This window comes from Rhinatrema bivittatum, chromosome 4 (genome assembly GCF_901001135.1).
Source record: "Rhinatrema bivittatum chromosome 4, aRhiBiv1.1, whole genome shotgun sequence".
Taxonomy (NCBI): domain Eukaryota; kingdom Metazoa; phylum Chordata; class Amphibia; order Gymnophiona; family Rhinatrematidae; genus Rhinatrema; species Rhinatrema bivittatum.
In genome coordinates, this window is record NC_042618.1 from 154,461,604 (window position 1) to 154,478,385 (window position 16,782).

The 16,782-nt window shown below is 40.1% G+C and overlaps 1 protein-coding gene across 2 annotated transcripts in view; it reads left to right on the plus strand.

Moving 5' to 3' along the window:
* PRKD1 (protein kinase D1) overlaps positions 1-16,782 on the plus strand; it is a 558,208-nt gene that overhangs the window by 83,698 nt on the left and 457,728 nt on the right. The window lies entirely within an intron of this gene.

The window sequence follows — 16,782 nt, forward strand, 5'->3', positions numbered from 1 at the left end:
CACGTCAACTTTTCTTCCTGGATACCTGCACACCCAGAACCCTGTTGTGATAGTCTTGGCGAAGAGCATGTACTCTATGGCACTGTTGTTGGTTCCATCTTCAATCCCTGTGGTGTTGATGAAGATGCCAGACAAAATTTTGCCAGTGTGAATACCAGAGTCCAGGCAGTGGAGCCCATCCAGATGGGTATGGAGTGCTTCAGAGCCAAGTCTTTCATTGGAGCCAAGTATTTCAGCTCTACTCCATTAGGCAGAGGAGGAGTCTATTTGGGTTACTAAAGAGAGCACTACAGCCAGAGGACCAGCTTTGAGCTGGTGAAGAATTTCTTTGCTTTCTTAGCTCTTGAAGACAGGAAATGTGCCTTGGAGCCTCATCTATCTAAAATGGGTGAGATGTTCCCACAAGCAGGGGCTCCATCAACTCCAAAGCATAGCCCTATGTAAGTCTTGCTGACCATAGGTGTTAGCCCTCAATAGTCAGGTAAGCCTTCACCTATGGTTGGGAAGTCCCACCTAAATAGGAGGATGATCTGAGAGCTTTGGTTAGGTCAGTGTCTCTCCTGAGCATTCAACTCTGAGGAGTTGGTGGTCTTTGCCACTATCACCTTCTTCATCGGGGTCATGGATCAGATAAAGGTTCAATGGGAATTTTGTCAGACCCTTTTTTGGAACTACTACTATGCTTTTTCTCACCTGAGGACCTCGGATAGATTGGCAAAGGCATTGAACATCAATGTCAGGAAGCAGATCTGAGAAGGAAGGTTTTTGACCCCTTGTAGCCCCTGCTAGATGTGTTAGTGAGCCCTGTCCACTGATTGCTGGAGGATCTCCAGTCTAGGATGTGGCAGAATCCAACTGCTTGCCTGCTGGTAGCCAGGAAATGAAATCTGAAGTACAGGGTACAGTCAGCTCCTGGTTTTGGTGTGCTACAGCTCTTTCACTACTCTGTAGTGGTGGAGCCAGCTCTCAAGAGAGCCAAGAAAACTAGGGAGATTTCTAACACCCCTCTGGATAAGGAGACAAAGCTGCTAGACACTTTTTGGAAGAAGGTTTTTCAAAGCTCCATTTGAATTCTCATATAATGGCACATGAGCTTTACATGGTTCAATACATGCACAAATGTATTAGGAAAATGAAACTTATCGCAAATCTCCCTAGACCCTTAGCAGGCTGCAGTTCATAAGGTTGTAGAGGATGCTGAAGAGTGAGAACAACATTTGGTTTGCTCAGATTATAAAGCTTTCAACATTACGGCTAGAACTTCAGTGATTACCTTTGGAGTCTGTAGGCTGCCTTGGTGTTCACGATTGACATTCGGATATCCCTTGTATGGGAGATAATGTATTTGAGGATAAAAACAAACTCTAGTGAAGATTAAGAAGCATTGGACCATTGTTCAGCCTGTTGATGGGAAAAGGCGACCAGCTTGCTGCTATCAGGTGCAAATAATTTTTCTATAGATAAGCATCCTAGAGACACCCCTTCCAGTCTTACCAGCATCCTCGATCTGCACCTGCCATGCAGCAACAGCTTCCCACCAGACGACGGCAATAAGACAGGCATCAACCCAAAACCCTGCAGCAGCCAAAGGTGAGAACTGGGCTTCTGTTTTTTATATGCCTTAAGTCTAACTCTTCACTGCCTCTTGTTGAGGGAAGGGTCCAATCTTTTATCTCAGATGGAGAAAGATCACCAAGGAAAGTTGGCTCCTGAAAATTGTGGAATGCAGTTACCACTTGTTTTGCTCTCGCCTACTCTTTCAGTCTTCAATTCAGATCTGTCTGTCAGCCCATTTTGACTGAAGATGAAATAGCTCATTCAACAGAAAGCAATAGAGCTGGTTTCTCTACAGGAAATAGGTCAGGATTTTATTCCTATTCCTTCCTCATTCCCAAGAAAACTGGGAGACTGAGGCCTATTCTGGATTAAAAAAAAATGAATAAACTATTGATATGGGAGAAATTAAAGATGAACTCCCTTCATACGATCCTTCTGTTCATTCAGCCCATTAACTGGATATGCGCCCTGGATCTCAAGGACACTTATGTTCCTATTCCCATTCACCATTTGTACTAGAGATACCTCAGATTCTTAGTGGAGGGGGCTCATTACCAGTAAAAGATCCATCCTTTTGACTTGTCTGAAGATCCAGGGATGTTCACCAAGGGGTAGATTTTAAAAAGCATTTACTCGAGCAAAACTGGTTTTTGCTCGAGTAAATACACTTTATTCAAGTAAGTGGGCTTTTCAAAATTGCTACAATATATGCCATTGAATTGTCCATAGGATTTACTCAAGTAAGTGCACTTTACTCGAGTAAATAGCTTTTGAAAATTGCTACGATAGTATGTCACATTTACATGCGTAACTCCTTTGAAAATGACCCCCCAAGTGTTTAATGGTGGTAGTGATGTACCTATACTGGATGGGAGTCTGCATCTTCCCCTACCTAGACAATTGGTTGATGATGGGTTAATCCTAGTCAGATGTTCTGGAATGCCTGGAAAAAAGAATCCAACTTCATTAGTCTCTGGGATTCCTGATCAACTTTGCCAAATCAAGCCGTATCCCTGTCCAGAGGATTCAGTTCAGGATCAAGTAGTTCTCCCTTGCAAAATGGTCTTAGTCTTTACTGGTCCCCTTAGCACTATCATGCAGCAGAATCAGACCAGTAAGATCAGTCCTAATCATCCTAGGTCACATGGCAGCAATAGTTCATGTCATCCCATTGACTTGGTTGTATATGAGAAGCATACAGTGGGGCCTTTAAGGGTCCATATTCAGCTGCTAGGAAGCTGGTAAAGTTAGCCAGATAAACTTGGTCTGCAGTGTATGGGCAGGAGCAGAGGTCAGCCCCGTTGGGATTGTCTCATTTAGTGTGGAGCTTTTAAAGGCTCTTCAACAATGCCTTCTCACTAACTCAGTAACTAAAAGTATTCCTCTTAAATCTATAATTTTCCCTTTAATTGTCCTCCTGTTCATCTAACTTTCTTTTAACCTTTCTTTTGTTCATTATTTTAACCTAATACACCGTTGTGATCTAGTGATTCTCACCTGGAATGACAGTATATAAAATCCTAAATAAATAAATAAAATAAAGGGCCAGGCTACTTTTGGTGCCATTCGCACTGAGTGCTCTTCACCAGAAATTTCAGTTTATTCGCTGCATGTATTCATTGGAGTAGTTGAAATGGGGCCATAGGAGTGAGGTTTGCTAGCCATACAGCTCGTTGAAGGTGTGCCAGTGTGCGGCAAAGGGAGGCAGGTCAGTAATTCTGCACTGTGGAAGAAAGCAATGTTGACAATGCGGTGCAGGCAGTTGGTGCGGATGCGGCGGGAAGAGGTTTGGGCTCACGGTACACACTGTGTAAGAGGCCCTTAAACATCGACCACCTTGCCTGCAGATTGGCAGTTGGAGAGGGGGCAGAAACGTAACCTCACTGCGTGACATGCTCTGTATTGCAACCCGGGAGCTTAATTTTTCCTTCCTGGCAGAGGGAAGCTCCTTTCAGCACAAGAACTCCTTGTATTCTCTCATCTTTGCATTCTTTCCTATTCCCAGCATGTCTGACCTTGGCACAATCTGTGGGGCTGTGCTTTAATTGTTCTGATCCTTGCTGTCTGACCTTCCCCCAGTCTATTTATTAGGAAAGAACTATCTTCTGCTATTCTTGAACATTTAAGCCATTACAACAGCACATAATACTATGGCTAATGTATCTGCTAATGTACCTGTTAGGTATTAAAATTGATTGTAATCTGCTTTGAGACCATTCCAGGAAAAAAAGTGGAATATCAAATATTTGTAAATAAATAAATTATAGTTTTCTGGGCGGCATATCCTATTTTTTCCTTGGCTTTTGCTCACCTTTTATCTTTAGCATAGATTCCTTCCCTGGCCGTGGAAAATGATTTTGGGCATATATTCTTTTTTCTGTGGTTGTGATGATGGATCAGAAGGCCACCTTTTTTTTTTAACTTTTTATTTATAGTTTCAAAAAATAAATACAAGAATTACTTGTACAGAAAAGAGCATCTAGTATAAATTGAAAATAAATAATTTAAACACAACAATTACTCTATACAGTCCACGGCAATGAGAAAGACCCAAAAGAAATTTAGGGAGAAATAAATATAAAATATAAAAAGGAAAAGTCTAATCTGAGAAGCAATATGTGTCTAATTTATATATATAACAAATTAAACATTGGAAGTACTGTCCCGAGAACTTATGGAATCAATAAGATAACGAAGCTTCTCAGTAAAAAAGGAAATTAGAAATTTACATGGAAAATGAAATAAAAATCTAGCTTCTAAGGTAATAACCTCCTGCTTCATTGCCAAAAATTTCTTCCTACGTTCCTGTGTAGTCTTACAAAAGTCTAGAAATATTCGAACATTACAACCCATAAACAAGATATTAATTGAATGAAAGAATAATCGAAACAGCAGATCCTGATCCTGTGGTGAAGAAAAGCCACTAATAAAGGCCTGGATTTATCAAAATGTGATAAGTATCGCATGGGATAGCAAAAGGGGTGTGGTTTATGCTAATATACAGTTTATCGCAATTTGCACTAATTACCTATGCAAAGAGCTAAGTTAGCACAAATTGTGATAACCTTTTCAGACTTTGCAATACCTGATGTATTTCTTGCATTCAACCACTGGGGGGGGGGAAATAGAGAGAGAGAGCACACGCAAATAGTCATAATGTTGTGTCCCTAGATAGGTATTTGTATCCCTATGGGAGGCCCACCTAGTAACTCGAGGTGAGGTTTAGGTATTAGTGTAGGGGATTAGGGGCCACTTTGACATTCAACGTGAGACGTACGAACAGAACAGTGGTCTCTTGTGAAGATTTGATGACCTTCGGAGTGAGGAAACTCACCCAAAGATGAGATTTGTGCAATGTTCTCTCAACCTAGCTTGATGGACTCTCTAGCTGGGTAACATCAAGCTAGGTTGAGAGAACATTGCACAAATCTCATCTTTGGGTGAGTTTCCTCACTCCGAAGGTCATCAAATCTTCACAAGAGACCACTGTTCTGTTCGTACGTCTCACGTTGAATGTCAAAGTGGACCCTAACCCCTTACACTAATACCTAAACCTCACCTCGAGTTACTAGGTGGGCCTCCCATAAGGATACAAATACCTATCTAGAGAGAAGATATTATGACTATTTGCTCTCTCTCACACTCTCTCTCTCTCATAATACAAGCTATCATATATCATATATCATATATCATATAGCTTAATGCTAATGAAAAAGGTATAGTTAAACTCAACATTAAGTCTGTGCAGTACCACTTCACAGACTGGCTAACCAACCCCTAACTCCTCCTGTTTTTCAAATTTGCATCGCACCATACGATGTGGTGCTATCACATGCGTTAATAGGGCTTTTCGCATGCAAAAACACATTTTGATAAATGAGGGGGAAAGTGGCCCAATGAGCTTCATCCATAGCAGTGGATTTTAATAGTGCCAAAACATCCAGATCTTTCATTGCATGTTGTGATTTATCTTGATCTCTTTACAGACAGATAATAGGCTTTGCAAATTTTAGGCATAGCCTCATGTGAAATTCCAAGCACATCGTGCATTTATGAGTTAAACAGTTCAGCAGAAGAAATCATAGCCACCACAGGAAAATTTAGAATTAAAAAATTTAAACTTTTAACAGAATTCTTCAGATTTTCTATCCTGTGATGTATCACAGTCCTATCCTGAATCAGGGTGGATTGGACAGGTAGTATCTTCTCAGTAGGTTGTTTCAAATTAACAATTTGTTCAGTGTGAGCCACTAAAGATTCTTTCTGAGATTGGGTCTGGCCATTGTATATTACTAATAGCTCCAGTAAGAGTGGCTAGAGTAAGTTCAACAGAGGAAAGCACTGTCCAGATTACTCTCAAGGGTGATAGGAGAAGATCTCAGTGTACAGGGTCTAACTGCCAGCAAATCAGGCTTCACCCCTATGGTCAAAAAATCCAAGGGAGCCCCAAAAACTCAGAAATTTGAGGTAACTATGAAAATCAAAAAATCACACCACAATGTTCCTCAGTATAATATTTTTTACATTGAACTAGCTATTTGTGTAGGACCTTCATGGGAACAACCTTGAACAAACAGACAAGTTGCATGTTCTTCTGATCCAATTTTCTTATTCAATTTAATTCTATGTATTCATTTTTTGTCTTTTTCTTAAAACACAGACTCAACCCATGAAGATCCTTAAATCGGGTCACAAAGTAACATATCTCATTTCCCAACCACAACGAGAGCCGATTAAAACTTATCTTTTACTCAGAGTCCAATTTTACTCACAACCCTGACATGGCCATGTTTCGGTAGACAATCTGCTTCAGGGGGTTCCACATAAACTTTCAAAAACCGCTCTCCATTAACGCTTTTGTTGTGTGCCCCGAACTATCCAGCTTCTGTTAACGATTACTGTGCAGGACCTTTAAATATGGAGTCTATTTTTATACGTAAGCCAGCGTGTTCATGTCATCTATTAGGTCAGGTAATACCAGTTTATTATCTCATTTAGTCCATCTGGGTGGACTGATCTTAATTTAAAGATCCAAAACTGTTCTCGCTTGTTTAAAACATATTGAATGTCACCTCCTCGGGATGGCACCTGAATCGCCTCAAGAAAAGTCCACCGAAATTCTTTAAATTGATGTCCTTTATCGATACAATGATTAACCAAAGTGGCCGTCAATTTTAAAGTTTTAATACAACTCTTGTGTTCCAAAAGACGTGTCCGAATTTTCCTTTTGGTCCGGCCGACGTAGTTTAAATTGCAAGGACATTGTGAATTGCAATTTGTAAATTTATTCAAAAAACTTTATATCTCGAACTGGGATGCAGCCATATGGAGCCAAGCAATGCTTAAAGGTCTTATAGGAGCTTTATTACAGTCATTGAATGTTAAATATTTTATGTATGCTGATGATATCCAATTCTTCCTGCCATGTAATTTTAATGAAGATATCCTGAAGGATTGTAGGACATAATGATGTAGAATTGCAAGAGTGGCTGATGAGCCATTGATTGTTCCTAAACATGAAGAAGACTAAGATTTTCTGGGTAGGGAAATATTGTGGGAAAGGTTTGACAGTCCAGAGATTTAGCTGTTCCTATTCAATCTGAGGTAAACAGTTTGGGATTTTATATGGAATTACAATTATCAATGAAGCAACACATTTCTCATATTACAAAAGTTGCTTTCTATAAAGTTAAGTTAGTATGTCTGTTAAGAAGTTTATCTGCTACTTATTTTTGCTCAGTGGTACAAGCCTTGGTCCTAAGTCATCTGGACTATTGTGCTCCCGGATAGATAGATGATTGTATTGCAGTTGGCACAGAATGCAACTGCTAGAATCCTAACTGGGTTACCTAAAAGGGGACATGTTAGCCCAGATCTAAGGAAATTACATTGGCTTCCTGTTAAATGGAGAGTAAAATTCAGGTTGGTGACCATTGTATTCCAGCTTTTGAGGAATGCTTTCCCTTCTGCATTAAGAGATTCCATTGATTTTTATATCCCAGGGTGATTGTTAAGGTCAGATAATTCTTGTTCATTAGCCATCCTTCTGGTAAAAAAGTATAGATGGGTGCAAACTAGAACTAGAGCTTTCTCCTCGGTTGCTGCAAGTGAATGGAACAAACTTCCGGCTGTGCTTCGGTGGCAACAGAATTTAAAGATGTTCAGAAAGACCTTGAACACAGTTTTATTTAAAGGAGTGTTTGGGTGAGGCAGATTGACTCTATTTTGTATTTGTCCATAAGTATGTTAGTTTGACTGTTCATGTAATAATATAAAATGTTATGCTTATTTAAACTTCTAATTATTTTAATTTCATTATATTGTATTAATTTATGATTGTTTTGTTTTATTGTAATCCACATTGAACACATTTTTCAGAAGTGGTGGAATATAAGCAATTTTAAATAAAATAAATGAGAGGTTGCTATGGAAAAAGCTCTGGTTTATTTTGTTCAAGAAACACATTTCAAGAAGGCAAGGGAATTTTGCCATAGCAGCAAATATATAGCCGCCTCTTACTTTCTTCTGATGTTGTCAAGAAGGGGGAGTGAATATACTTTCAGGTAAGCATTTTTCTTTTACAATTAGTAAAATACATAAGGATCCAAGAGGACATTATATTTTTATTAAAGGAAGGGTGGCAGGTGCCCCAAAACTTGGCCTTTGCTTCTCTCTAAATGTTAACTAAATCTCTTATCTTGGTATGTCTTCACAAGCTTTTTGCTTTTTCTGAGGGGGGAGTGTTTGTTGGTGGGGGGGGGGTTGATTTAGTCCTTTCTCCTGGGTTAGATAACATTGGCCCAGTAGTGTAAGGTCCAGCTGTATGAGCGGTTATGATAAGGGTGTCCAACTCCAGTCCTCAAGAGCCACAAATAGGCCAGGTGTTTAGGATATCCACAACTAATATGCATGATGACAGATTGGCATACAGTAATGCATGTAAATCTATCTCATGCGTATTCATTGTGGATATCCTAAAAACCTGGCCTATTTGTGGCTTTTGAGGACTGGAGTTGGTCACCCCTGGGTTATGAGATGAGCATGGTTTGGTAGATTCATGGAGTTGCTTGCATCTCAGTATCTGAGAGTATTCCTTATTTTATAACCCTTATAATACATATTCGAGGATTGATTTTATATTTGTAAATAAGAGGGAATTGGGATTGCTTAGTTCTGCTGAAGTGGGTGTTATAGAGTGATCTGATCATGCCCTAGTTATATTACAATGGTTTTTTTTAGATATTGGGTCTTTTTTTCATGAGGATGGAAGCTGAATGATTGCTTGCTGAGCGATGAGAAAGAGTGCTCTTCAGTTAGGGATGCCAAAGCGGAATTCATTGATTTGATGGTGAGGTGTCTGGGACTTCCATGTGGGAGGCAGCTAAGGTGTCAGGGTTTGGTTCAAATGTCAGTCTTTTCAATAAGGTTTAAAGAAAGCAACACAATTTCAGAATATAACATGGGTTTCCTACTTATAAACTGCAGAAAACCAAACAAGATAGTCCAGTAATGTGGATTCTCCTACAGGATAGCAAAGGGGAAGATCCACTACAGCCCTGTGTAACCAGTGTGACTCAGCTCAGACCCTGTTCTCTACAAATAAATTACATTGTGCCAGCAGGGAATTCTCTACTGTCTATCACTTAAAAGCAGTTGTGCAGGCAAGGTGGGTTTACTTGCTAACCAGTGATAGCCTGCCTTGTCATAACTCGCATCAATGAATACCTAAAGACTAACAATACTAGTTGCTCTCTCCCTCTAATCTGATAGTGCTGTGTTAGAGCCCCAATCCCATTCCTCCAGGGCCAATGGTTCAAAACCCTCCATGGATCTTATATAAGGCAACTATTAGAAGGCAGCTGATAGCTCTGAATGTTGCTGGGAGGTACTCGTTTAGACTGGAAAAAAAAAACAAAGCTGAGGCTGCTAATAAGAGATATCATTCCTTGGCATTGCGAGATGTGGTTTTGAATAAAAAGAGCTATATTGGTCTATTGTTGTGCAGAAAGTTGGACAAATTCTCCTTTGAATTAAACAGATGTCGTATGATGTGGAAAATAAGACAGATAAGTTGGCTCAAAAATTGAAAGCCACAGCATGCGTTAACTTAATTAACATTTTGGCTGGTTGCAGAACAGGCTGCGATGGGCTGCATTCACCGTGAGCTTATCACATTGCCGAAGTGGCCAAAATGCCATCCTTCCATTTTTCTGGACTTCCTTAGGCATGCATGCGTGGCACAGCACCTCTTAAAGGCCCTTCAGCAACCCTGTTGATTAAACCCGAGTGCTCAACAAGCAAATGCCTCAGCAACAAGTGGTCCTGCCTTGCAGTGTGTGTTGCTTATTGTCTCTGTGCGTTACCTTGCCTTGTCTTGTCTCACTGTTACTGTGCCTTGTCTTGCCTTGCTGTTACCTTGCCTTGCCCTGCCTTGCCCTGCTTGTGTTTTCGTCCCCAATACATTGTCTTTGTCTTGTCTGTTCTCTGCTTGAGTCCTGGTTCTGACCCTTGGTAGGGCCATTGACTTCTGGACTGCTGCTTGCTCTGACCCCAGCGTGGATGTTGACCTGCCTGCCCTAACCTTCGCCTGGACCCAGATATCGTTTTCTCCTGCCTGCCCTGACCTTGCTTGAGACTTGACTGTGTGACCACTCCTTACAGGACACTTACCTAGGCCCTGTCAGGGGCCATAGGGCTTAACCTGTGGGGAATGGAGTGACACTCTTGATCCAGCCCTTGTAAGAGCGAGTTCACTAGCTGTCAGCATGGGCTTAGTAGGTTCAGCATGCCACAGCCCAAGGCTCATATCTGTGATAAGTGATCAGGACCCCTTCCAGTGAAGTTTCTTGCAGTGTTAGGAAAATATGTGATTTGTTTGGGGAATTTTATATTGCCTTGTAAATTTCTGAGTTTACTGTTGAAGAATATGAGATTTCTTCTTTTCTGAATAGCCAATCTCTTCCCATGCTGTCCTATAAGATTGCTAGGAGTCTGGAGACCTTAATTACTGTTCAGGAGGTCAAAAACATGATAGTTGCTTTGAAGAAAGGGATGAACCCAGGTGAAGATGGCTTCTTTCTTTTATTCTATAATACTTTTTTGTACTCTCTTGTTCCTAGGTTGGTGACCCTGTACAATAGGGTTTTGCAGTGGGATTCTTTTGGGGCTATCATCTTTGTTATCCTCTATCTACATTATACATAAAGCAGGTAAAGATCCTATGGAATGTAGCTCATATTGACAAATCTTGCCTTTAAAATTATAAGAGTTTGGCTAAGATTCTGGCAAGTAGGCTAGCGTGCTACCCCTGTTAGGCGATAAAGATCAAATAGGTTTTATTAAAGGACCACAAGAAATGGATAATGTTCGGAGGACTTTGGATCTAGTGTGTCATGCCAGGAGAAGGGGAGAGGCATCTTAGTTTCCCTAGATGCAGGGAAAGCATGCAATAGGGTGGAATGGCCTATTTGTATGCTTTGCTTATTAAGTTTGGTTTTAGGTGAATTTTCTTAAGTGGGTTCAGTCCCTTTATATTTATATTATTTATTTAGACATTTTATATACAGTCCTTCCAAATACAGATCACAACAATTGCTATTACTCAGCATACAGTCATTAATTGGCTACAGAAGTGGTATTCATAGACATGCGTTAATATTCATCAGGTGAAATTATCTAATTCATATTAATAATTGATCTAGTATGTAAGGTTAAGGGAATAGAAAGTTAAAAAAAAGATGATAGTTTTCACATCTTAGTCAGGGGCTGTATGGGAATCCTACATTCTCTTATTTGATTTATTCATCATGATTAGATTATAATCTTTTATTCTTCTTATCTTTGTGGTTCAGTGAATTCTGATGTTTTAAGTTATATGCGTATTTGAATAGCCATATTTTAAATCACATTTAAATCTCTTCTTATCAGCTAAAATATATAACATCTTGGGCAGAGAATTCCAGAGCTTTGGACTCGCTTAATTGTGATCTCTTAATTGTGTCAGATGTGTGCTCTGGATTGTGGGACTAGACAATAGACCTTTATTTTGAGATCTTAATGTTTGCTGTGGAATGTATGGTTGAAATGTCACTTCTAACAGACTGGTGTTATTGGAATGAATTATGTTGAATATTATCATTAATACTTTATAGTAGATTCTGGCTTGTACAGGTAATCAATGCAGTGACATAAGTGAGGGTGATTTCCTAAAATCTAATAGGATTCTGCATTTTGCTGCATTTTGTAGTAGTTGTAGTAGTTGTAATAGTTGTAGTGGTTTTAGGTGATATGCTGGAAAATCTAGTAGTAGGTGTTACTGTAGTCCAGGTTTGAGAAGATTAGAGTTTTCAGTACCATATGGAAGTCCTCAAAGGTTAATAATGGTTTCAACCAATGTAGAATATGCAGCTTGGCGTAACCTGTCTTGATTAATTTACTGATGTGCATTTTCATTGTAAGGTTCTCGTCTAGCTGTATACCTAAATCCCATACTTGATTTGAGGGATTAATTTGAAAGTCATCCAGGTTAAGCGCAGGTGGTTTAACTATCGATGAGTTTCTTCTCAGCCAGATGATTTCAGTCTTTTTAGGGTTTAAAGTGTTTAAGTTGTGAAAATTCTTGTTGTATTGCTTTCATATAATTAGATAGTATAGATGCTGTATTTTCATATGACCTGGAGAGTGGTATGTAAAACTAATTTGTCAGCATACAGGAAGAAAGTTATTCCTAGATTTGTCAGTAATTTACATAGTGGGAGCATGTAAAAATTGAAAGGTGTTGCTGCAAGGGCTGAGCCTTGAGGGACACCTGTTTCACACTGATGAGTAATAGAAGTATGGTTACCCAGTTTGACTTGGAATGTTCTGTTAGATAGAAATGAAGATAACCATTTGAGTACTGTGCTGTTGATCCCAATGTTTCACATCTGATCACATAACATGTTATGGTCCTCAGTCTCGAAGGTGGCAGTTAAGTCAATTAGCACAAGACAGTAAGATCAATTGATTTGGGGAGAGAATATTTTGATTTTCCAGGTGGTTTATGAGTTGGGATAACTCTGCATTCTCAATAACTTGCGAGAAAGGACAAGTTGGATATTGGATGATAGTTGTCCCAATCATCAGTTCTACCAGTCTTATTTTTTGGGATCAGTTTTATCACAGCTTGTTTTAACCCATTTGGAACTGTTCCCTCTGAGAGGAATAGGTTGGTTAACCCCGTGTACTTGTTTTAGGGAATAGGCTGGGTGAATGGCAAGTTTAATTTTAGTATGATTTGACTAATTTCCAGTTTTGATACTCTGTTGAACATGGACCACTTAACCATGCCATTCGTATCTTCAGGCACTTTTGTTGGAGAGCAGGTTGGGAATTGTGCTTTCAGCTTATTGATTTTATCTAAGAATGAGGTGGCATATTCATTGCAAGCGGTCTTTGTGAAGTTAGAGTTTCTCGAGATGGAAGAAGTTAGGTCTTTGATTAAATGTTTAACAACCTTGAAGAGCAGTTTAGAATTAAATATAACTCCATGAATCTGTTTGGCATAGTAATCCTTTTTTGCTTTATTGGTTAGTGTACGGTATTTGGTAAGGAAAGATTTATATTTCCCTAGGGATTCAGTGGACGGGTGTTTCCGCCACTGTTCCTATGGCCTAGATTAAGGTGAATACTATGTTTTCCTAGGTTTTCTCTCTTTTAGAGGGATTAGACAGTGATGCCCCCCTTGGCACTTCTGTTTGCTCTAGCTATAGAACCTTTTGCAGCACTGATCTATAGCATCCTGGATTTTGGGGGAGTTTATAGAGCTAACTGTATTACCCTGTTTGCGGATGATGTGATTCTTTATGTTTTGAACCCTACTCAGTCAGACTCAGTTTGTTGTACTAGGGTGTCAGTTTATAAGGTAAATTGAGCCAAGACAGAGATCCTTGAAATCTGGACCTGCCCAGAGACAACGAAACAATTGGAGGAGCTGTAATATTTTAAGTGGAGCAAAGATTTTATTAAATATCTGGGTTTTCTGAGTTCATATAAGTTGAAAAAGTTTTATGAACAGAACTATTTATTTCTGTTGAGGAAGGTGAGAACTGAATTAACTTTATGGGCTTGTAAAGACATAGGAGCAGCCCACAGCTTGGGGAATGTGCTGGAGGCCTGAGGACTCACATAAAACAACTTTTATGAATTCCAACACAAAATAAGCAGAAAGGTCTGCTTACCTTAGCAATCTTTGAAATAAGGATGCAGCAGTTAAACATGGGCAGTTTTCTCATAGTTCTTGCTTCCTTCTCCTCCCTGGGGGCCTTCCTGTACCCTCTTGGGCTTGCCTACTGATTCCTCTGCTAAGGGAAACACCTTGGTACTAGGATTCCTTTCCTGTTTGTGGCTTAAGGTGGACCAGGTCAGATACCTGGAGTTTGTCCCTTAAGGACTAGTAAGTGTTCCTCCAGTCCCTAGATTGAGGTGCATACATTTTTACTTGAGTTCAGTGTTTCTTGTTGGTTGAGTACAGCTATGGTTGATTGTTTTTAATCAAGTTTTTGCTAGTCTCAGTCTCTCCACAATGGCTTTTGAAGAGAATACTGGCAGGCTGGTGTCACTGCAGGGCTATATATACACTGTGATGTCAGCTTGCTCCGCCTCCATCTGCTGCCAAGGGAGCATAACCCCACTGGTCTTGAGTCCATCTGTCTACATTAAGGAAAACAATATTATCAGGTAAGTAGTAATTTTCCATTATTACTCACTCTCCCCATGATGTGGTTTGATTATTGGATTTTTCTTTGTTCTGTTTGAATATGTTTGAAATGTTTTTCTTTTGCTTTCTTAAATCCATATTTTCTTGATCAATGTAAAAACCTTAATAAAGAGCAAATAAAAAAAAAGATTATGAATGTGCTCCTCTCGTTTCTGTTCTCTTCGAGGTTTTGAACTGATCTCTGTCTTTGCCCTGCATTTAGAATCTATTATTGGGTGTCCCTGCTGAAGAGTGTAGTATTTTGTATGATTATTTCCCAGATAAAAATTGGATTCCTACGCAAAAAGAATTAGCTAAGGGCAAGAATTTTGCTATTGATCTCTGGGCCTCTACTTCCATGAGAGAGTGCATCAAGGTCTCTCATCCCTTCATCTCTGCAGTTCTGTCAGCATAGTATAAGATCTCTGCTTTTATGAAGTTCTCCCCTTGTCCAACTCCTCTACCTCCCCTTTGGAATAACCTGGATTTCTCCTGTCATTTTACTAGGATAAATTTTCCATTGTGGCTTGCAAGTGACCTTCAAAGGACGGGCCAGCTTTTTGATGGAAGTTCCTTTATTTCGATGGAGGGTCTTTTAGGAGAGGTTTCTCTTCTCTAGTACCCCTGGATTTCAATACTTGCAACTTAAGGAGTAGGCCCTTTGGGAGCTTTTCAAAACTTCATGTGGTAGAAGACTTATTGAATTTGAAAACTTAGTTTTGTACAGTCCTGGCAATAAAAATTTGATAACTATCATTAAAGGCTCTTAATGGATAGGCAGTTCTAGTCACTGGATACATTCACATATCGATCAGATTGATGGCAATTACCCTAGAGGTGGTGCCGTAGGCAAGGACGCATATGCGTTCTCTTCAGCACACTCTGCTGTCTCATTGGAGCCCACAGTCTCAAAACTATTTGATTTGGTTCCACCTGCTGATTGAGGTCTGCTCTCAACTACAGTGGTGGTTAAAAGTGGATCATCTAAGATAAGGGGTTTCCCTAAAATCACTGGACTGGCTAGTTCGCATGAAGGTGCATCTTCAGGAGATCTCAGCCTCATGCATTGCAGGAAAAGAGCAACTAGAGCCGATTTTCTCAGCAGACAGGGAGTCTGGACCCAGGAGAATGCGAATTGTGAAACAAGGTGTTTCAGCTAATAGTGGATCACTGGGGACTTCCGTTTCTGGAGCTGCTGGCGACTTCTTGCAATGCAAAGGTTACTAGATTCTTCAGTTGCAGAAGAGATCCAAAGTCCTTGGGCATTGATACTCTCATGCAAGAGTGGCTGAAGGGCAAGTCTCTGGACAGGGAAAGAGATGCGGAGGAATATCGCCTGTTATGGCCCTTGGATGTCAAGAGGCATATTTTGAGGTATTTAGAATTTTCTGAACCTATCAGGAAGAAGGAACAACTGTTTATTCTCCATGGTAGGAGTAAGCAGGGTGAGCTGGCGTGGCGGGCTACAATAGCCTGCTGGATTAAGGAGGTAGTCACGACTGTGTATGTGGATGCTGAGCAGCTGTTGCCTAGTCAGTTTAGGGCTCATTCCACTAGGGCTCAGACAATGTCATAGGTGGAGGTTAGATTGTCTCCCATTGACATTTGCTGAGCTGTGACGTGGTTCTCTTTACACACCTTTTCCAGGCATTACTGCTTGGATGTGCAAGCTCAGGAGGACCCAACCTTCACAAGTGTGGTTTTGACTGGACCGCGGGCAGCCTCCCTCCCTGTTTGGAAGTAGCTTTGGGACATCCCACTGGTTTTGGATTCACCTGTCTGTGTGCTAAGAAAGGAGAAATTGCTACTTACCTAATAATTTCCTTTTCCTTAGTACAGACAGGTGAATCCAACTTCCCATCCTTGGGTGCCGAACAGTTGTGTTTTGGTCCTCCTGTGTGTGTGTTCAATCCAGTCCCTAGATTAGTGTTGTTACACTCTTTGTCTGAGCTCAGTTTTTCCTGTTGGCTGAGTGCTGGAATGGTTATCTGTTAATAATCAAGTTTTGTTAGTTTGTCCACAGTTTGCTTTTGCAGAAAAACTGGCGGTCTGATGTCAGTGCAGGTGTATATGTACTGTGATATCCGCTTTGCTCCGTTTCCATCTCCTGGTAGAGGTGCATAACCCACTGGTTTTGGATTCATCTGTCTGTACTAAGGTAAAGGAAATTATCAGGTAATTTCTCCATTGTACAACAAGTTAAGAATTTAATGGTCATTATGGAATCTGATTTATCATTACAGGCTCAGGTGAAGGTTGTATTAAAAGCAGCACTCTATAAATTATGAATGTTACGACTGTCAAAACCATTGCTTAACACATTAATCATTTCATACAGTACTCCATGTCTTGATTTTGACAAGTCTGGATTACTCTAATTTACTGTGTACATTGGATTACCAGTGAATGTCTTAAGGGCATTACAACTTGTGCAAACTTCCACTCTAGAACCAAGTGCGGTGAACATATAGGGCCTGTTCTTGCCTCCC